General features: G+C 37.6%; 2 non-coding genes across 2 annotated transcripts; both read right to left on the bottom strand.

The window, feature by feature from the left end:
- Positions 1–8,166: 8,166 nt before the first annotated feature.
- Positions 8,167–8,238, bottom strand: TRNAE-UUC (transfer RNA glutamic acid (anticodon UUC)). Its single transcript has one exon. It is a non-coding gene; the product is annotated as a tRNA-Glu (tRNA).
- Positions 8,239–22,399: 14,161 nt separating this feature from the next.
- TRNAE-UUC (transfer RNA glutamic acid (anticodon UUC)) lies at positions 22,400–22,471 on the bottom strand. The gene has a single exon. It is a non-coding gene; the product is annotated as a tRNA-Glu (tRNA).
- Between the last annotated feature and the right edge of the window lie 1,501 nt (positions 22,472–23,972).

Below are 23,972 nucleotides of genomic sequence, written 5' to 3'. Positions count from 1 at the left end.
AACAGTGTTGCCGTTTTATATAATATTGTTCGTTTTATACGTATCAGCGTGTGCCTTAACGTGCCGAACAGTGCGTCATACTTTGTTTTGACACAGTGTCCAGAGTTGATTCCCCCTTGTCGCCTTGTTGAATTGATTCTTTCTGCAGCTCATCTTGTTGCCTGATAGATTGCCTTCTATTTAAACACAAGTGTTTTTAATTTTATCTACGATACCGGGAATCTACAGGGACATGTGTTTTTTTTTTCAATTGGCTTTAAATTGACTATAACATTTACAAAAATTTGCAATCAGAACTTTTGGTAATTTTTTTTTTTTACCTAAAATTACTCAAAATTACTTTTACTAAAAATTTTTACTTAAAATTATTTTAAAAAAAATTACCGATCTCGTCCACTGTTTTTGGTGATTTTATGAGCTGCGGTTTTGATGACTGTAACTTTTACCTCTTCATAATTTCCCAGTAGTTTTCAATGGGACAGAATTGGGGACAGTTGGGCAGATTTAGGGTTTTCGAAACAAACTGGACTCCGTTGTCATTGTACCACTGTTGTAATTCCCAGCAGTAGTGACAGTAGTGACTCGCACCGAATCATCATGTGGCTGGATGAATGGCAGAACTCGCTTCTGGAGATATTCGGTTTTGTAAACCTCCGAGTTCATCATTTTCTCAGCGACGAAAACCTTTGTCTTCTGGCCGCAGCTGCAAATTCCCTGCTAGATCATATATTTGCGTGCGAATTTATCTGAATCTGCCAGGTACACTTCCTCGAGCCTTCGTCATGTAAAATGTTGGCTCTTGAAGCTGTCCGAAGTCGGCCTTTATATTTTTTTTTTCTGTGTTGGGTATTTTGATCACTGCAACCAGTGCTTACATCTATTGTGATATATTCCCCGTTTTAATATTGCTTTATCAGCATGTCGTATCACCATTTTATGAAGCGACCGACATGGACTGACCGAAAGCATTTTCCCAGTCAGGTATTACATTTCAAATGAATTGCACTACTTGGTTGAGGACTGAATTCCAAATATCAAAGGGTCAGCCCCTTAGCCAGAAAACTACGTCTCTTATTGAAGATTGCTGTGCAAGAGCATAGCAGGTGGTCAGAGTCTTCTTTTTCTACTTGGTTTTTGCAGGCCATTTTTTGGAGTGACATTGCACATTCCCATACAAGTTTCGAATTACATGTTGCTGATTTCAAAGAATTTAGTGCTGCTTGGCTATCAGACATAATGCAGACATTCGAATGTCTATAATTTCTACGCAAGTAAGTTTTACAACATTCAAGAATTACTTGGACTTCTGCTTGGAACACGGTAGGCCAGTAGCCCATAGTTATTGGGATATTTATTCCTGGACCTGTTAGAGCCGTCTGTATAAAAAACGATCCTGGACGAATGATTGATCCCCCATTGTCCCACAAATCGCGATCCGCATCTGCTACATTGTAAAGACGATAAAAGTGTTATTTTTTCTTCATCCAATCTTCATTTTGTATCACAAGAGAATCAATATTGAACATTTTTAGGATGCTCATATGTCCTCTAAGATCACCTTCAAGGAAGTGCTGTGACCGTCGAATCCTTAATGCACTCGTTTTGGCTTCTAATTGAATAAATTGATGCAACGGAAGCAGATAAAGTAGAGCATCAAGTGCCATACTTGGTGTGCTGCTCATTGCACCAGTTATTGAGAGAGTGGGTAGTCCTTGCAGCCTCCCCAGCTTCTTCTGAGCTAATTTTTCATTTGTTTTAGGCCACTAAACCAATGATGCATAGGTTATTCTGGGTCTTACAATCGTCAAATGAATCCAGTGAATCAGTTTAGGTTTTACTCCCCATTTCCTACCAAAAGTATTTTTACTTATCCAAAGAGCATTTGTTGCTTTACTGATGACTTGCTCTAGATGCGAATTCCAATTTAGTTTGCTATCAAGAGTAACTCCTAGACACTTGACTGTGTTTGAAAGTTCTAAAGTTATTCCTTTCAGTTTAATATTATTTAGGGACTTTTTTTTTCTTCGTGTGAATGGTACAACAGTTGTTTTAGATGGATTAATAATTAATGCTTCGCTAGTGCACCACGATGAAACATAATTTAAAGAAAATTTTCCACGCCCTAATATGACTATATCATCTGCGAAGCCAATAATCTCGAAGCCCTGTGCTTCTAAGTTTTTGAGAAGGTCATCAACTATTAAAGACCACAGTAGAGGCAAGAGCGTAGCCAGGTTTCGAGCTAGGGAGGGGCGAAAAAAAATTACCATGGAAAATTTGGCCGAATGCCATTTCACCGAACGCCATTTCCTCGAAAGCCTTTGTGTTGCCGAGTTTAGGGGGGGCAGTCGACCCCCCCCTGCCCCTATCTGGCTACGCCTATGAGTAGAGGTGAACGAACACCTTCTTGAGGACATCCTTTTACAGCTCTCACTGTTATGGATGATCTTCCAATGTTTGCTGAGATTTCTCTTTTTCTAAGCATTTCGTTAATCCAATTAACTATGCATTTATCGAACTCATGTTTCATCATAGCGTTTTTCATTGAGTGATAAGCCTTTACATAGGTTTCATCATCCATAAGTATTCACCCACCGGAATTGGTCAGCAGTATTGTTGGGAAAATAGCAAATAATCAAATCTCACCAATGCCCAAGATCACGCTTGATTTTCGTAGACAAAAATCAACAAGCATACAGCTGCGGTTGATTTTGCAAGCTGTGATATCGCAGCTCGGAATATCAAGCTAACGAAACTCACCAGCTGCAAACCTCAACAAACTGTGGTGAGATTGAGTTTAATGATTTTTGCTTTATACCCGAACGCAACCGAAACTTCCATAACGGCTGGCAGCGGTCACTTCGTGTCTGCCATCGGTGAACAGTAAAAAGAGATAGTAAACTATACTTGCTCTTTCTAAGAAAACGATTTGCAACAGAATGATCTTTGTGTCTAGTCAACTCTCCGCTTGATTTTTGCACGTTGTGAGTAGTCTCGCGATATCAAAGGAGCTTGTAAAATCAATATCAAGCATGATATGTTGTTCCAATCACGCGTGATATTTAGAGCGTATGAGAGCGGAAAAATATAATTTGATTGATGATTTTGCCAACACTGGTCAGCATGTTGTCATACAGCTTTCGAGCACAGCTAGCTACGGTAGTCTGCTCGAGTAAGACTTCACGGTAGCGAATTCGTTGTACTGTACTACGGGTGGCATAACACTTTTTTCCTAAATCGCGATCGGATATAGCTGGATTGCTTCTGATGGACCTCCCGACCTTTCCATGGAGCTGACGGTTGACAGTTCCACTTTGGCATTTACTTTGTCGTCAAGGTTTCACTATAAATTTTGAGCAACCACCATACGGTGTTTCTAGGAAAATTCAACACTTTAGTCACCGCTTAGCAGCGAACCACGATGGATTTACCTGATGACTGGCTCCAAAACAAGAACGTTTTATGAACTTAAAAAAATACACTGTTATGGCTATTGTACAAATAGACGTCAAAAGTTGCCGAAAACGTCCACTAGGAGCGCTGTAATGAGCAAAAGAGTTTGTTCCATTACTAAGTGGGCCATGGTTTAACCTGGAATTTAGATCTTATCAATTACGACATCAACTGGCAATCTCCAGAAACGTTAAATTGAAGTGGCAAACCTAGTGAGGAAATTTAAGAACATTCCATGGATTTGGGTTGATTGCAGAATTTCGGTGAAATTCAGGAAATCTTCTAATGGGGATTTACGTACATTTCGGGAGAGGTAGATGGTAATGAAGTTATTGCAAGAGGAAATTTTAGGCCTACCTTAAATTTGTGTCGTTGATTCTTAAAAATTCCTGTCAGTTCTCATATTCTTGAATCAGCGATGAGATTGAGGAACATGCTGCAATGTAAATCGAAAAACCGTTTGCCAATGTTTTCAAAATCGTGACCCAATTTTGACCCTAACCACTCAAATATGTAAGAAAAGGTCGTGGTAAAAATCATGGAATAGACAAAAAGTCTACCCGACAAAAGGTCGAAGGAACAAAGGTCAAACGAAATCAAACGAATGATAAAAGGCTGAATGAAAACCAGAAGGACGAGAAATCGAAAGGAGAAACAGATGAAATGAATATCAGGTCGCATTAAACTTGAACTTGCTTCTCAATATCTTCTACCCTAAAATTGATTTTAGTTCTTGGATAAGTTTTGGCGATTTTGACGTTATTTTTTGACGTTAAATTTTGTGCAATTCGACCGTTTGCTCCTTTATACTTCATTCCATGTTTTGTTCATGCGACCTTTTGCAAACGGTCGAATTGCACAAAAGTTAACGTCAAAAGATAACGTCAAAATCGCAAAAACTTATCCACGAACTATTCAAGCGTCAAAGAGAGAATTCAATCTTTTGATCGATTCAACTTCTTGTTCCATCGACCTTTTGTCCTTCCTTTATTCAGTTTGACCCTTTGTCGGTTGAGCTTTTGGCTTCTGGCCTACAACCCAGCCAGATGCAGATAAAATCTAAGGATATGGCTCACAGAAGCTTTTTGTCATACAATTAGTTTCACTACTTCGCACGTTCTTCACCCTTTGTCTGTACCTCTTAAATAAAACTAAGTTCATTGCAAAAATCCTTCAAAACGGCTATTAAACAAAATTCGAAATGTGTCTCAACTAAGATTCAGGCAGGCAAAAATGTCAGAGAAAAAATCGTTTTGATGAATTATCAAGATTGAAAAAATAGCCTGGGGTCATATTGACCCCAAGATACAGACAAAGGGTTAAGCATGTTCTCCTTCACAACTGACGAATTGCCTATCATATGAAACTGCAACTGTTATTAGCTGTTTGCTGCAGCGAGTTAACGCAATGTGTGCCCTTAAAAACACGAAGTGGTGAAACAGGTGAACCCTTATCTTGATATTTCATGAATTGTTTCCTGATAAAATTTCAGTTCCATTCGCATCAGTTCTATTTGATTGAAAACAAAAAAATCAGAACCGAGTGATAAGTGCAAGAATGTGACTGCAAATGAATGCTCAAACCGGACCGACACAGTTAGAAAGGAGCCAGATCGTAGTTAAATACAAAATAAATAGGTAATTGTGTGTGTGTGCGAAGAGACCGAGAGCGAAAACAAAGGATCCTAATCTAAACCATTCAACCAGTATGAACTGAGCAAAAGAAAAAAAGAATAGGAGAATGAAATCTATCAAATTACTGTCTATCAAAGCGCGAAAAAGAGACTATAAATGAAGATCGTTTTAAATGTTCGTACCGGAAGATGTCACCCCCTGCAAAAACATTCGAATCTAAATCGAAACAAAACAACCAAGAGTGAAACCAAAACCTTCAATGCAAACACGATAAAAGAAAAACAAACAAACAATTTTAAGTGTATACACGTCTCTGTCTGTTTGTTAAAGCAAATCTTAAAAGCAGCATGCTAGCAAAGATCGTGTTGTGATTCAAGTCCGTAAGTGCGAAAGTGGAACGAGCAGAAGAAGCAGCTGAAACACACATTATGCCAATTATTAAGTTTAAAAACGAGTTTAAACCGATCACTCCATCACGTACTGCTGAAATACGAAACGAATATGTGTACATACAATTTGAAGAAAGATAAATCAAACAGGTCGAAATGGGGCACGTCCCTAAAGGGAAAGTCTTTTATTTATAGATAAAGTCATTGAAAGTATAATAATTGATTTTTTAAATCTTCGAAGGAAAACTAGGGAATAACAGAATAGCGAATAAACATAAGCAGACATGCATGAGAGGATAAGAACTGTACATATTTCTTGTATTATATTATTGACTCTATGAATATAAACCAACAAAAAATACTTTCAAAAAGGTTTTTTTTTTTAAGAAAACGAAAACAAAATTTATATACATGTATTATACTTAAAGGAAGGAAATGTTTAATTTCAACTTTAAAAAACAAAACAAAACTAGATCTGGCAGAAAAAGTAAGAAATCAGGGATAAATTCACAACCAGAACGGCAAACAAACACTCATCAGTATGAAACAAATGAAAAATTAGCGCAAAGAGCTGCATTTAAGCAAATAGTCAATTTTCCCCCCTTTCCCCTATCAAACTGTTTTACGTTGATGCTCATTCAAGGCAAAACAAACGAAAAAAAAAACAAACTTTCTCTCTCACTCATAAGAAAGAAAATGATTAGCAAATTTCTTAACTTCTTAGACAATAATTAATTAACCAAAAAAACGAAAACAAAAACAAACAAAGCAAACGTGCGGAGGTTGCGGTCAGCCACTTTCGGCCGAGTCCAAGATGAAGCACTTTTTTAAGACGTCAACAAACCAGAATTGAAAATGCGGATCAAACTGCCCGGCTTTTAGTCCAATTCATTGAGAATGTTTTAAGTTTAATTGTTTTTAAACAACTACAACAAACAGGAAACGGAACGAAGAAAATAAAAAACAAAACAAAACATCACTCTCAGATGTAAAATACCTCAAGTTGTCAGTCTCTCAAAGCAGGCCTGGACGAGAGAGGAATGCGTCACTCAACCAACAAACACTCAAACACTCACACATACAAGCAAGAAGACGAAACAGAAAAAGAAGGTAAACACAAGAAAAAAAACTTAAGTTTAAGTCATCAAACGTTTGTAAATAATACTCTTTTCATTTTGTAAGGAATCGATCAAGCTGCAAATGCAAAAGCCTCTCCATCAAATTATTTGCCAAAGAGAAAACATTGTGAGATGTTGTCATTTTAAACTCTTTTTTTGTGTGTAAAAAAATACAAAGCAAAACGCAAAAACGGAACCATCGTTTAAGTTATTTCGATTAAGTATTATGTTTAGTCAATAAATTTTAAGCCCGTACCTACTCTCTTTCGTACAATTGAATTTAGTTGCTGACACAAACAGAAACAAGATAAAAAACGAGAGCTTAACCGTACTAAAAAATACTCTTTAAAAGTAGACAACAGCGAGTGATTCGCAGTCTTAATTTTAGTTCTAAATCCTCTTAACGTAACACATCAACAATTGAAGAAAAAACAATTATCAAAGCAACCTACCTTATAAGTCGATTAATTTATTTGCCACTCTTTCCTCCTCTGTATGAATTACGGATCCCCCGAATCCGAGTTTAGTTTTGTTTTTCAAAATGATCTCATACCTGTCACAGCAAATGAATGCCGATACCTCCACGAACAAGGCAAGTAACCATAGCACCTGATCACAGTCCGACAGTTTCGTTCTTGTTCCGTTTACGTTTGACAGATCAGCCACCAAATCCCAATCCCAGTAAACTTGTACCATATAGGAAAAACGAATTTTGAAAGTCAAAGAAAAAAAATCACATCAAATCTTCTTAGATAGTCAAGGAAAACAACAACAGCAACAAATCAATCCACTTGTAATTCACACTTAAACTCTCATCCACAAGAACAAGCAAAACAAAACAAACAATCAAGACGAAACGCTGAGCCAAATTAGATAAAAGTGTTCAATTCATTCATTCAAGTGAATGTGTAAAAAAAAAGTATCTAAAAACCATCCACAACTTTTCCCCATTTCACCTTCGATTCGGATAACCATTATCATCATCATCATCATCAGCATCATGCAAGTCGAGTTTAGTTCGTCCAGTAATGCATTTCTCCACAAACACACACCCCCATACTGATGATGAGACAATTGTACAGAACTAAGCAAAATCAAAGCCAGACAGAAACGAAAACCGATTTTTCTTATAGAAGATGAAGAAGAAGAGGAAGAAGAAAAAGATACGAGCTGAAGTAAATTGATGCAAAACAAACCGGATGTAAAAATAATACGAACGAAACGAAAAGTTGTATAAATGGGGGAAGAAATCCCGCTCACGTACGTTACGAAAAACAACAACTCACAAGTCTAAAAAAAAAAAAACAAGAATGAAAATTACAAATAGATTATAGACGAGAAGACAAAAACAAGGAGCAGAAGTCGAAGAACAAGCGGATACAGTGACGATGGAAAACAAGAAAACATGAAAGAAGCAGAAAAAGTAAATTTTCTGTCAAGTATATATACATTAAATAATTTTTAATAAATTTAATTATTTTCATTACAAATTAAATCGAGACGGGATTTTTTTTGGATTCTGTCGAAAGTGGATATCACATTTTAAAATGTCTGGGAAGGGAAAAAAGATTTTTCCCATACCGGGAATCGAACCCGGGCCTTCTGGGTGAAAGCCAGATATCCTAGCCACTAGACCATATGGGATTGGATGTCTGGTTCGATGCAGAGAAGCACATTTCAACTGCATTTTTTCGAAAAGCGCATGTGCCAAAATTTTAGCCTGTTGATTCATCTCACTGTGGATTCAAGTAGGATGTATAAGCAGGACGAATGATTTATTATACACTCATGCAGCCGGTTTGGTACAATAGCCAACTGCGTTATTTCTGGGATCCAACAAAGTGGAACGGGCGTGGGTCATTAAAGTATTTTCTTATACAACCTGCATTTGCTCCGACACACAACTGAAAATATAAGTGTTTGCAGATCTACTTGAGTCGAGTGCTCCTGCAAATGGTGAAGTGGTGAATTAGAAGTGAACACACTGAACCCGGTCGTTAATGCGATGGAACAATAAGTATATTCATTGAGATGTCATCGCAACCACTTGTGAGCTCTTTTTTGGCGCTCATTCAGTCAATCTGAGCTACTCCAAGTTGCTATAGGGTGTCTTAGAAAATATGAGCACACTCAAGCAGAGATGCCAGATTTTTATTTCGGAAGTCTGCGAAAAATGTATGTGAATTTCAGAAATGTCTGTAATTGAATTGCATAAAATTAACAAAAGTTTTGCATGTGACGGAGGGGGGGGGGGAATCATCTTTTGTCTCGAAATAGTTTGCAAAATTTTGAATTTCAGTAAAAGTCTTAAAAGTTAAAGCTTTTAACGAATTGAACCTAATTGGAGTTGGGAATGCATCCATTAACGCAGTATACGTTAAAAGCAGTTAATAAACAGATAAATTACGGTTACACGACAAATTTCGTCTATTCAAAGTTGCGATTAGTTCACTAATATTCTTGAAATGTAGTTAATTCTTAGACTGAGTAAAACTTTCCGAGCTTTAACAGGAAAAATTTTATTTGACACATAAGGTTCATGTGATTTTGTGGTGCAATTCCCAAGTATGATATCACATGAAAGTAATGTTAAATTCTAATGAATATTTTCCATTGGATATGTGATTTATTCTTTGAGTGTATATTTCTAGAATGAGTAAATTTTTCATCAATTTTCGACATATTCAAAAAGATTTATGAGGCTCGAAATTTTTACAAAGTCTACAAGTAAACTACTTTTTCTAGAATTTGAGTTATTTAAACTTAAATTTGAGTTGATCTTATATGCCGTGTAGTGTGGAAAACCAGTAGCTACTTAGTACCTGGGTACTGCGAACACAGCCGTTTTTGTTTTGCAAGTCAGCAGGAAACAACTTGAAAATTTTCCGATATCACATATTGTTTTGCTAATGCACTGCTCACAATTTGCATATACATGCTGTCGAAAGTTCACCCTTTGCTCCATAAATAACGTGTACATGGTGTTGAGAGTGCACCTACCCACATGACTCTTATAAAGTTTGTTTGCATTCTTCCTTCAGCAGTTCGTGCAGGTTCGTTCGTTCGTTACATTGTTTACATCCAAGTATTTGAGCAAGTTTTTTGTTGAAGAATATAAGTAAAAAAATGCCGAAATGACAATATTTTCAACATTGACCACAATACTTTCTCTGCCGGCGGGGATTGTATGAGAAAAGTATCACTTTTAGCAGCTCTAGATCGTTGGATTCTTTTTGACAGCACCAGTTGGATTCTTTTTGACAACCATTTCGTGTTTCTCCGCACCACTCAGCTTAGTACTGGTCCTTTTGCACGCCAGCAGCGGTGGAAGGAGCACATCTTAGTGAGATCTTAGTTAGCCAACCACCTAAATATGGAGAAATCGACAAACAAAAGGGCAATTTATAGGCATATTAATACGATTCTAAACACTTCATGCTCAAAAAGTGTTAATACATCAGGATCAGGGTTGCTGAAACGTTTCATATAGGAATGATTATCGCAATAAAGATTATCGAGAAATGGAGAGTACTGTACAACGAAGCCAAGTACGACGAATTGGCGCTAAACACTAACACTGTTTTACAAATTTGTACAAAACGGTTTTACAAATACAGTTTCAAAATAAGATAAATCAATCAAGCAACATATTCATTACATTTTGCAAAATAATTACACACCTGGGGGAGAAAAACTTGGATAAATATTTCACAATTTGGTGATACCAACCTTTTAGCCTGTTTCGGTTTCATAAGGGTTCTGTAGACCATGATTTAGACTTCTAGCATGCTTTAAAACCTTCATAAAACTTGCAATGTTTCTTGGGATGATATCTTGAAACATACAATTTCATTCCAAGACCCGGAGAGACGAATGGCATATACCAATAGACTCATCTCAACGGGATCGGAAAATGTTTCTGTATGTGTGTATATATGTATATATGTATGTATGTATGTATGTATGTATGTATGTATGTATATATGTATATATGTAGATATGTATGTATGTATGTATGTATGTATGTATGTAAGTTCGTATGAGTGTAACTCACTCACTTTCCGCAGAGATGGCTGGATCAATTTGAGTGGAACAAATGTGATGTGTTTTAGATCTCCATAGATTGCTATTGATTTGTTATTGGTCGGAATCATGGTTCCGAAGATATGAACAAAAATGTGAATCCCAGATCCCCCGGGGGAATTCGCAAAAGATTGATACAGAGTCTTCCCGTTTTTGTCAACACATCATATTTGTCCTCTTCACTTTCTAGAAAATCCACCCAACGCTTAATTCCATTTCTGATATCACAAGACCCCTCTTTAGGGATCCTATCTACTTGAAATGTCATGAATTAATCCCCAGAAAATGCTAGCCCAAATTTGAAGAAAGAATTAGTTGATGAGGTCATTGTAGCATAAAGATAAGAGGTAAATAAAATGAATTCAAAATCTGACTTGAAGGTACAATTCAATAAAAAGAGAAAGAAAAGTAAACAAGGGTATTCTTTAAGTGTATGTCTTCCTTCTTCTTGATTGGTCAAAAGAGGAGAAAATATACCTATTTAAGTGAGAAACGTAGCCCAAGTAAATCATTCTTAATTCTGACCGCAAGCAATAAACATCTCCTAGCAGCAGCACTCACCCAAAGAGAAAATCGGCAGCACTCGAGGATGGATGGCTTGCATCGTTCGGCTAGCGGCACCGGTCATACCCAAAGAGAAGACCAACAGCAGCACCAACCTGCAAGAAAATCAGCAGGCAAGACGTCCGATTACGACAGTTATGTTGCCAAATATGTTGAATATCAAAAACTAATCATGCGACACCTCAAATCACATTTGAAGTTTACTATAAGATCAATGGTGGACTTATTCATACCCAATGATCACAATGGCCTCTTTCAAATGTACCGGGTACCGGAAGTGGAAAGATTTTTACATGCGCCGAAATGCATCGTGCGATTGAGGTATCATTGGACATGGAACTCAACATAATGATTAGCACAAGTATTTATATTGATTTTTCTTAACCTGATCCTTTGTAAAAGTTTGTAATAAGGTTTCCTCTCGGGTTCCCTTTGATTGTTCTCGATTTTTTCCTCATTTTTAACGACCTTTATTCAGGTACAAAACGACTTCAACAGCTGCTTTGTTCAGCACTAAAACCACAGATTAGCAGACATAACACATTGAATATTTCTCACTGTAAAAATTCGTCGCTAAAACATCACCGCCATCTGTTGAATACACTGTGATGGATAGTATGCTGAGCAGATGGCGGTAATGTGTAAACGTCAAACGCAAGGGAATTGTTAACGTCTAACGCAATATGCGCGCTACAGGTGGCAGTACTTCCAACTATGATACTTTTAAATTGACCGTTAAATGCTTCTCGAATAAAAAGATGGAATAGGATGGAAGCACACTGTCCATTTCATTCACTTTTTGACAGTAACAATAGACAGTCAAGTTATAGACCGGCCAACGTTAGTTGACGTATCAAAACAATCCCTCAAATCGTATGGGAACTGTTCGATTTGGATACAACATTGCAGCAAATTGACAGCTCTATAACTATTAGCGTCTATAACAGTGACAAATCGTTCGTGTGGTAGATTTGAAAACGCTCGAATTTATAATGCGTGTTGCAAAATGCATCGCACGTGTAATTTGATTGTTTCGGTTTCTACAACTTTGTCTTAGACATCATTTCGAAGAGTCGCTTTCGTGCTGTATTTTGATGAGAAATCAAATGTCGAGTGCGCTATTGTCAAAGGTTGGGAACGAGTGGGTATGGCTAAGTTCCAACATAGATTTGCCAATTGGTTCATTCGGCAAGAGAGTCCTCCTAGTGCTTTTTTCTGATTTTAGACGTTTGATGTTTTGTACCCTAAAGTTTCATTTTTGTGATCATGATTTACTTGAAGAATATTTGAATTAGTTTGGATATAACACGGAAAAGTCTTGGAAGTGCCTTTGGTTCAACAGTAGTGCAGCAGGCCAGTAAGAGTACAATATTAATGAAACTGGCTGAGATCTTCGCTTTATTTTCATTTATATGTTCTTAAATTTATAATATATTTTCGTTCTATTACTCTCTACTGAAATCTACCTCTCACCTGTTCGTGTTCAGCGTTGGACAATCTTGCGAGGTTTATCAAACACTCAAAAGGAAAAGTTCGCGAGCCATTGTGAGTTTTAGCGAACATAAGGGAAGATAGAACTAGGGTTCCTTCCTCCTTTTCCTTTCTCCTACGGCCTTTTATTCCCTTTTGCTCTTTTCAGAAAGCGAGTAATGGCGCTATAACCATAAGCCATATAGGTCTAAGGCAAGAGTTAGTGCTCATGTCCCAACCACTCGAAGAAAATGGAGCATCATTTAACTTTTTTATATTACATGCTCCCAACGACCAATCATTTATAACAACGGAACGGACGGTACGGATTGGATTCTGAAGCATTGTATGTATGTTGACTCGATGTTTCTGAATCATCTTGCCCCTTAAATGCTGCACAGTAGGCCTGGCTGTTTTGATATAGGGGAAATGCAGGTAATGTCGGCCTAAGTGTCCCTAATTTGGGCCCATACATAAATTCAGCAATCGACTAAATTTTCAACAGCAACCAAAAATATCTATTAGTAACGTCCCAATAACGCGTTCATCTAGATAAAATTGATAAATAGCAGATTTTTAGTAATGGGCCCAATCTTAAATCCATAGGCCAACATTAGAGACATTTCCCCTATTTTGCGCATCTCTGATATACAAAATATACCAAATAGACAAGAAAAAGGATGGAGGTATATCTATAATTTTCCAGGATGCTTTCATGAACTGGCTGTGTTGGTGTTAGATTAGATTAGATTAGGATCTACTCAAATCCTACACTACACTAAATTGAACAAACAAAGTTTTAACTGACAAGATGACAAATGAACAACTTCGTTCGGATACAGGTCGATGTTTTCCATTCGTCATCTTGTTAGTCTAAACTTTGTTTACCTAATTTCGGGTGCCTTACTTATGACGAATATGAGTAGATCCTTCTCAAATTTCGGTGGCTGAGAAACAGCGTGTGTACCGTGTCGACCCCTCCTTTCACGCAAAAATAAAAGGAAGGATAAAAAACTATCCGCTATGTTTCACGAAATTTGCTTACGACATTTTCCTATAGGAGTGAACAGCTGCAGAGTCATCGTAAATGCGAATGGTTTCACCAATACCAAATCAAAGTTATCAAATAAAGTTCGTAGGCCATAATTAGGAACACCTTTCAAAATTATGTCCCTAAAGTTTGGTCCATAATTATAAAGCGCTAAAAGCGTGTAATTTTCTAAATTAGTAATAAGAATGAAAAGTGTGATGTTGATTTATTAGGCTAGCATGTTACAAAATGGTTAGTCTATTCAATTAATGCAATTATCATATTTTTTGATGATCCCCGAAGCGTTGATTTGCGTTAGTGCAATAATACGGCAAGATCATGGCGCCTTAAAATCGAAAATTAAGATAAATTCACTAAGATTTAAATTTGAAAAAGAGCAAAACATGTTCAAAATCTGTCCCAAAAATAGGCAATTGATTTACGGATTAGAATTTTGCAGGAGATGTGGTATTAGTTTTTCATAATTATTGTGTATTATTGCTGAAGGAATGGGTTATTTGCTTGATAGGCCGAAGTGAGGGGCTAAGCGGACATTACATCCCGTAACCCTATCAAACGTAAAATTCTTATTTCGCTAGAAACCAACATTTTTCATGTTTTGGGAGTTTCTTTCGGACAATTTACTATTATAGCTGCCTATTTGTCATTCCAATGCGTAGGCCAGCAAAAGATTTTTTTTTTTCAAGGGCGAACTTCAGAAACATACCCGTCATAGATCTAAATTCTTCATTATCGGTGATTTTAATGCAAAACACCGCTCATGGAATAATGCTCAAAGCAATTCCAATGGAAATATATTACTTTATGATTGTTCTCCGGGTTATTACACTATTCAATATCCCAACACCTCAACATGCTTTTTTTCATGCTGTTTGGCCTTAAAGAGGCACAGGATAGTAGTGCGGTAAAAACACGCTTTATTTTTTGTTTGAACTTGTTTTCAGGGCCTCAAAATATACATTTAACTGAAAGAAGAATAAATATGAAGATATTATGACTGAGATATTCTTATTCAAAGTTAGTGGTTTGAAAAAACGGGTTCCACGATATCTCATCACTGTTTTGACCAAATCACCTCATTACAAACGATTCTCTGTCATGATGAATAAAACTTTTGAAAGTAATGTTTCGAAATTATACCCGAGGTCCAAACCCTATTGAGAACTCACAAAAAAATTAAAAACCCTCAAAAACCTATTCCAGCACTTAAGGAAGATGGTAACATTTTGATAACAAATACGGAAATGGCTCACAAACTTGTTAAGCAATTCGAGAGCTCCCATAATTTCCATTTGGGTCTCACTAGTCCTATTGAGAATCAGGTTGCTCGGGATTATCTGAATATTTTCTCACGGGAAAATATTTTTGATGATTCCTGGGGGGTTTGGATTTGATTTGGATGAAGTAAGATCTATAACTAAAATGTTTCAAAATATCAAAGGTGTAGGTGATGATGGAATTTCCTTTATCTTCATCAAAAAACTCCCAGAGAGTACCTTGTCTTTCTTGTTAAAATTATTTAACAGATGTTTCCATTTGGCATACTTTCTTGATGAATGGAAAAATGAAAAAGTTATTCCAATTTTGAAACCGGAGAAAAATCCAGCTGAAGCTTGTGCTTACCGTCCAATAAGTTGGATTTCATCAATTAGTAAACTATTTGAAAAGAAATTGTTCAATAGACAGATGCTTCACATCAATACGAACTCAATTTTTGCAGATGAGCAGTTTGGATGTCGCCAAGGGCATTCAACTACTTATCAACTCTTAAGGTCTGTACTCGAAAAAAATGCACCAGACAAAAGTGTTCACCAAAAATTTATTTTAGGTTGGATTTTCTTGAAACTTTCAGGGAATGAACTAATACATATGTTTTATGTTTCAGCATAATTGCTTTATTCAATTTCCTTTCCATCGCTGAAAACCCGCTTTAGACCCCTCATTACATTTTGTGCAATGGTGGAGCCGACCTTTTTGGTCACTTTCATCCATGCTTTCTTCAACTCCAGCTCGTTCTTAAACACCTTGGACGATTTTCGAACTTTGGCCTTCATTATGGCCCAAAATCTTTCCACCGGACGAATCTCTGGTTAATTTGGCGGGTTGGCGGTTTTTGGTACAAAAACAACGTTATTGTCTGTACCAATCCAAAGTCGATCGCGCGTAATGGCATGATGCCAGGTCAGGCCAAAATAATGTCTCGCCTCCGTGGGACCACAGGAAGGGCAACAGACGCTTCTGGAGGCACTCGGTGCGGTAAATTTCGCTGTTGATGGTACCCATTGTGATGTACGGTTTACTCAGTTTACCGCATTGGCATATGGCCTGCCAGAGCAAGTATTTTTTGGCAAATTTGTCCACTTTCTTCTTCCTTATGTCTTCCGGAACATCAAACCGTGATTTGGCAACGTAGAACTCCAGCCCCGGTATCTGCTTTGCGTCTGCCTTGATGTAGGTTTCGTCATCCATAACGACACACATCGGTTTCGTTAACCACTCTCGATACAGCTTCCTTGCGCGGGATTTGGTCGCCGTGTTTTGTTGATCACGCCGTCCGGTGCCTTCCACACCTTGAATACACGAATCCCAGCTGTTTGCTGAACGAATCAGGCGGAACACTTTGCCTTCAGAGCTGCGTCGCGAATCGAAAGGTTCGGATTACGCTTGAAATAATCCAACACCTTCCGGGCCTTCACAGGGTCAGCTGTCTTCGATTTTCTTCCACTTCCAGCCCGCCGCTCAGTCGTCTGGGACTCCTTAAACGATTTTACCACCCGAGACACAGTTATATGGCTGATTCCCAGTTGTCTTCCGATCCATCTCATGGTCGCAGTCGGATTTTCCATGACGGCGCGCAAATTTCTCCGGCGATTTTCTTCTTGTTTCGATGACATCTCAATAACCACTGAACCGATTGCACATGTAAACAATTCACTCCAAACTAGTTATACCCAGATTTTCATCAATTTTTACCCACGAATAAAAAAGTTACACACGGATAAAAATGGTGCATTTTTTTTCGAGTACAAGCCTGAGACCCTGAGTTCGGTAAAAACAATCCCCGTCTTAGATCGATAATGCTAAAAATTACAGAAGTTTCGGTATTTTCTCACTTTATTACTGAAAACTGTAAAAGAAATGACGGTAAACATTTTTACCGGCAGGTCTGTAAATCAGCTTCATCACTGACTTCGGTGAAATATTTTACTGAAGTTTCGGTAAACAAAGCGGTCTCGATAAACGTCAAATCCACCATATTGTGATTTTCGATCGACTTTAAAAACGTTCGTGTTTGTGAAAAATAAAAAGGTGAAACGATGGAGGCTGTTATGGAACACCAAGATGAGCGAATCGTAGATATTTTCCGTAAGTAATTAAGTTTCTTTATCTAAATAAATACCAATTACAGATGGCCGATGTTGTTTTTTGTTTTTTTCGGTCGGTCAAAGTTCCATTCCTGTTGGCGACGATCTGAAAACAGCAGTTGGAATCTTCTTCCAATGCTTCCCTGTTTTCAGTGTAGCGCCGAATTGTTCCGACAAAAACTTGTTTTTGTTGATTGGTGGAGCAATTTGCAACACTAACACATTGATCACGACTGCAGCCAAATTTTTGCATGGGTTGCAGTGACCGCCACCTTGAAACAGTTACAGTTGAGTCGGTTACCTTTTTGCAAACATTACAGATCTCTCGGTAATTTTCGATTTGCATATCGTCCTCAAAATTACAGTTCTCCGGTAAAGTCGACTACAAATCAAGGAATGCACATCGGTAAACGTTACCGATCTTAAGGTAAATTTGACAGCTAATTTTGCCGATCCAGTTTACAGATTTTTCGGTACTGTTTTCGATTACCGAAAACATTACCGACCGTTCAGCTGTTGAGAACTCGGTGAATGATTTACCGGTGAAGTCGGTGATTTTTTCTAAGTGTGTATGAACAAAGATCCAGTTTCTTGGTTAAATCATGTGAAATATTTTGTATTAGTATCAGACCAAAAATTTAATTTTAAAGATCACTTTGAGAGTATTCAAGCCAATGTTTGTATCCTCTTATAAACCGTTAATCCAAACTTTGTCTGAAGACTAAACTTCTAATATTTAAACAAGTTTTAAGACAGACCATGTTTTACGCAGTGCCAATATGGTCTAGTTGTTGCACTATACCAGGAAATAAACAGTTCAAAAGATTCAGGACAAAGTTCTGTAGATGATTTATAAGTTGCCTCCCTGATGCAGTACTACCGAGGTACATAGAATTTTGAATGCTGATACTTTAGAACAAATGTCCAACAAAATAATTAATAATTTCAGACAAAAATCGTTGCAATCCACCATTGAGGTAAGGTTAGGTTAGTTTACTTTATTAAAGAAACTTCAAGCGCAACGATTGATTCTTCATATTTAGATAATATTTGGATTTAGTTTTTAGTTTAAAGATGTTTGTTGTTATACTGTCATGCAGGTATTATGGGGCCTCCCTTAGCTCAGTCGGTAGAGACGCAGCTACAAAGCAAGACCATGCTGGAGGTGGCTGGGTTCAATTCCCAGTCCGGTCTAGGAATTTTTCGGGTTGGAAAATTTCTCGACTTCCCTGGGCATAGAAGTATGATTGGACTTGCCACACAATTATACCAATGCAAAAATGGTACAGGCATCGAAAGCTCTTAATTAATAACTGTGGAAGTGCGTCTAGAATACTAAGTTGAGAGCACGCAATAAGCTAATATGCGATATGCAATAAGCTTGAAATGCGAAGAAGAAGAAGAAGAAGGTATTATAGAAAACCTGTTTAAAATACTTAATTGGCAAAGCAGGAACAAAGTAAATACACTTAGATACATAACAATTAAGGCTGGTAAGTTACTGTAGTGGAGCACCTAGATTAAAATGAAGTGTAATTTATTTAGATTTAAAATAAATAAAAAGGTTAACAAAAAATATATTCACTGCTCTCCAAACTACTCTGGAGTTAAGATTTTGAAGATCTACAGGCTCAACGAAGTCTTGAACAAAGTCCTTAAAATCTTTATAAGCCCGTGACACAGAAGAGAGCCCCTGGACTACATGTACGTCATGAATTAATATCACAGAGATATGTATTGCTCTCCAAAATATTTTAAAGGTAAGATCTTGAAGTTCCACAGGCTCAATATAGTCTTGAATAATGTACTGAAAACCTACATGAGTTCGTGAAACTCAAGAGAGCCTCTTGACAACGTGTTCAACCTGGATTGGTATCAATAAGATTTTTAGTACTCACCAAACTGTTCTGGAGCTAAGATCTTGAAGTTATACAGGTTCAATGGCATGACAATCTATATGAGCCCAAGAAACTCAAAGGAGCCTACTGACAAAATTCACACCATGGATTGATATCATAAAGATATTTATTACTCTCCAAAGAATTCTAGAGTTAAGAAAGGAGGACAATACATATCTAAATGACAACAATCCATGGTGTGAATTTTATTCCATGGTGTGCATGTTGTCAAGAGGCTCCATTGAACTACATGGACTCATACAGATTTTAAGGACATTGTTCAAGACTTTATTGAGCTTTTTTTTTTTTTTTCCTTTGGTTTGTTTTTTCCGTCGATCTTGTTTTCCGTGCTGAGCACCAATGCTACCGACGTGCCAGGAAGGCAGCTCCCACACCTGGACCCTACCTATCGACCCATCAACTCATGAGCCGGGGACCAACGGCTTTACTTCCCATCCGAAGGAAGGCGTGATCAGAGATGTTATGCCTCAGAAAATCCCGGCGGCGCCGACTGGGATTGAACCCAGGCCTTCTGGGGTGAGAGGTAATCACGCTTACCACTACACCACCGGCGCCGTTGGAACCTTTATTGAGCTTGTAGAACTTCAAGATCTTAGCACAAAACAATTTGGAGAATATTAAAAATCTTATTGATACCAATCAAATTTTAACATGTTGTCAAGAGGCTCTCTTGAGTTTCACGGATTCATGAAGATTTTCCGGACATTGTTCAAGGCTATATTGAGCCTGTAGATCTTCAAGATCTTTGCTTCAGAATAGTTTGGAAAGCAATTAATACCTTAGTGATATCAATCCATGATTTGCATGTTGTCAGGAGACTTTTTTTTAGGTTCATGGACTTATGAAGATGCTCAGGACATTGTTCAAGACTTTATTGAGCCTATACTGCCCATAATCGCAAGTCAGTCCCATCTGAAAAAAAAACTGGAAATGAGAAAACGGCGTTCAAAGATTTTACAAGTTTTCTGATTTGACACTTATTTTGGAGGAATAAATTTAAAAATAAACGTACAATGTGATGTACGATATTGTACAATGTTGGAAAAAATATCGTGAAATTTTTATTTTATCGCCAAAATCTGAGTGGGACTGACTTGCGACTACATGTAACGTCAATGAGAAAAATAACAGCACGTCAGTTACAATTCCATGACGATGCTGCATTAGATTAGCACAGTATTGAATAGTAGAAAGATACCATGGTCCCATAGAACGTTATTGAATGTTACTGGATTTGTTTTGCTGGTTCCAGAACAATGGCCGGAACATATTCCGGTGAGTATGGGTCTTCATCAGACTAGAGCTTTTCATGGAGTGCCAAACCCACCATGCGATAAATCAATTCACATGAGAATTAAAGAATAAGACCAATAAGAGTAATGAAGAGTGATCAGCACCATGTTGGCCACACCCGGACATATTCCGGGTGTCCCCGGGGAAGTGGTAAATCCTTTTTAAATTAAAATCCATCAAGTGATACATCAAATCAAAATAGATCTTCAAATATTAACTTCAGAATAGTTTGAAGAGCATTGCACATCTCATTGATACCGCATGTTGTCTTGAGCTTTAAAATTTTCAGGACATTATTCAAGACTATAGTGAGCCAAGAACTTCAAGATCATTAGCTCCAGTGTAGTTTGGAGAGCATTACATATCTTATTGTATAATCATGAAGCTTTACAAAGTTCGGATAATGTGTTAAGTAGGGAGCCTATGGAACATCAAGATCTGAACTCCAGGACATTTTGGAGAACTTAGACGACTTCTTTATCCCAAAATCATGTTTAATGTTTATACTAGAACCAAACTTGTAAAATAATGCAAATAAGCTTGAGCTCTAAGAGGGCCAGTTTACAAGCAAGGTTTTGCGCGGCGTCCCATAGCTCAGGCTGTCTGTGGTGGATAAATCTGGAATATTTGCCACCATTAGAAGCGGAACTAAATTTACTAAAAAACACTATAGAAACTGCACACACACATGCACATGCACTCATCGAGGAACTAGAGCGTGAAAAGAAAATCCTCCAAATTTCCATTTTTCCCTAAATTTGCATTAGCTCAGGCGGTGGTTAACCGATTCTGGAGCTTGTAGTGACATTCGACATGCCTGTATTCTCTCCGTAAAAACGTAGGACATAACTTCAAGCCACCATATCCAAAAAACAGTATACCATGGAATGCAATAAGCGGGTCGCCTGGTCAGTACCTCGCTGACAGGCAGGTGTGTAGGAAGTTAACAGGTGAGCTGAAAAACATGATTTTGAAAAAATATTTTTCTCACCAGACCTACCTAATTGAGTAGCTACTTATACTATCAGAAAAGGGTACAACTACCAGAGCATTATAGCTGGTAAATGACATATCAAAGTCACCACACCTTGCCGATTACGTTTTCAAGGTATCATTATCATGCCATAGTTGAGAGTGATGATAGGGTACATTAGTGTGTTAATATAGTTGCAACTGAAGGAAGAGGGTACCAAAAGTTTATAAAGAATCAGTCCGGGACGAGTTACATCATTGGATGTTGACTGCAACAAGTTCTGGACTGGTTACAATTTAAAAAATCATTCGTACTTAAGGTTCAATTTACTTTGATGCATTTTCGAAAAATTCAAAAGCAGTTTTTTTCGACGCATTCTTCCAGATTGCTAAAAGCTCGCGTCATTTTGTGTAGAATAGCAAAAGGAATCGAATAGTGCGAGCATTTTGCAATCTGGACTAATGCGTCGAAAAAAACTGCTCTTGAATTTTTCGAAAAAGCATCAAAGTAAATTGAACCTTAAGTAGTGCAATCACCCGGCTTACTGTGTTGGTGGTATATACTACAGTAGGACGGGGTGACGCATACAGACATACATCATAGCCATTCCAGCTTTGTGATAGGGGGCACTTTGTTGGGTAGGGGAGCTGGAGGTAAGCCCGGCCTCTTAGCTTAGCTTAGCTTTCGTCACTATCACAAAGAAATGAAAACGATCTTCTAAGCATGCCATGTGCCATGTGATGAACATGTCCATGTTTTGTTATCAGCTAAATTTGTAACATAAGTAATTGAATTAATTAATTAAAATCAGTCCATACAGTCGTCAAAGTAAACATGCATCTACGTTCTCAACTGCAATTATGACAACAGTGTGCACAACATTTCACTTTTTGTTACTAGGAGATTTTGACGAAGGTTTCTGTGATAGTAAATTCATCCAGTGACAAAGACAAAGACAATTTGATCAATATAACGTGAAATTTATCAGTTAAAATGGCAAAACTCAGCACTAGTCTAGCTGTTTATTTAAGAACAAGTTGATATCGATGGAACAATAACTTATCTCTTCTTACTTATAAAAAAAACTTTCCCATACCGGGAATCGAACCCGGGCCTTCTGGGTGAAAGCCAGATATCCTAGCCACTAGACCATATGGGACACTTAACTACAACTTTAGCTGCAGACTAGCTTATAGTGGCAATTTTTGACCGTATAAGTTATTTTGCAGCTAAAAATTTGTGTTGGGCAGTTGATAGAAATTTGCTGAGTTGTTGCAAAACAAATTTTTCAATCTTTTGCTATGTCATTGAACGCCCATCATAATTTCTCGCATAACAATATGTGCAATCCCATCCGCTGTACGGCTTCAGAATACAACAACGAAAGTTGATTTATTGACCAGCACAGATTTTTTTCCGTTGATTTGTTTTCCTTCGATCTTGTTTTTCGTGTTGAGCACCAATGCTATCGACGCCATCAACTCATGAGCCGGGGACCAACGGTACCAGCACAGATTTGTTTTATGGAAAGTCAGTTAAAAATTTAAAACACTTTTTCGCAAAAATAAACTGAACCAAATTTCATCGCTGAATATTATTATATATATTATATATTGAATTAAAATGAACGCGCAACCAGTCAGAGCCGGGTAAAACTCACAGCCCAAAGTTTATCGAAATGTCTAAATAAACCATCCTGAAAATAAAACAGCAACAGACGACGATGAACTCGCCGACATTGAGCAGATTGAACAAGGGGCAATCATTTTCGCAATGTTATGCAAACGCTATTTGCCGCTATTTTTATTTTCAGAATCCAATCAAATGAAGAATGCAAAAGCAGATTTTCAGTTTGAAGCTGATGCTAAGTAAGCCATCAACATTGTGCTTCAAGATGACTTATTTCTAGTCTCAATGTAGACGAATAGTTGAAATGGTCTACCAGCACAGTACGGAGCAGCTGCTTGTCCCTCTTCTTGTCGTGATTTGAGACGGTGATACGACAACGTGTTCGGGGGACAAAAAATAAAGCGGGAAAAGTTTTTTCCGATGTGGTGTCCCACAACTACAGCGGCAAGACCTGTACTGCTAATAATGCTCAGTAGATTGTGCGTACCTTGCTGTTGCCGTCGAGAGATGATAGTGTGACTTGGCGCTTGTTTGGATTTGAATGCCGCAAAACATGAGAATCGTGCCAAACACGATCCCGGCCAAACACTTGTTGCATGCCAAGTTGGCGGTTTTTCCTCCGAGAGAGTGAGATGCAACGACTGCGGATTACTTTCACTCCAATGAAAAGGAATGTTTTTATTGATCAGCTTTATTTTACTACTGTTATAACAGGACAACTGATGATACGATAAATTCAGGTCAAAATTGAACATTTTTCAATTAACAGCGAAAAAACCATTCATTGTAAAAATTACCTACATAATTAGTTTCACTTGAACGTACGTCTGATTCGACATACTGCATCAGGTTGATTTTCTGAACTGAGCTCATATGCGCATGTGCCTGTCTTACCCATTATGCTGAGAGACCAATACAGTGGAAGCATTTTTGAAAACAAACCCGATTCTTGGAAAATCCACACCACGCCGTGTGCATGCCAGCTGTTCGGGAAAACTCGGCAACAGATGAGTTGTTGATGTTCGAATACG

Source organism: Ochlerotatus camptorhynchus, unplaced genomic scaffold (assembly GCF_037179485.1).
Source record: "Ochlerotatus camptorhynchus isolate MF236.1 unplaced genomic scaffold, CSIRO-AGI_Acam_v1.1 ptg000646l, whole genome shotgun sequence".
Taxonomy (NCBI): Eukaryota; Metazoa; Arthropoda; class Insecta; order Diptera; family Culicidae; genus Ochlerotatus; species Ochlerotatus camptorhynchus.
This window is presented reverse-complemented; position numbering and strand designations above follow the sequence as displayed.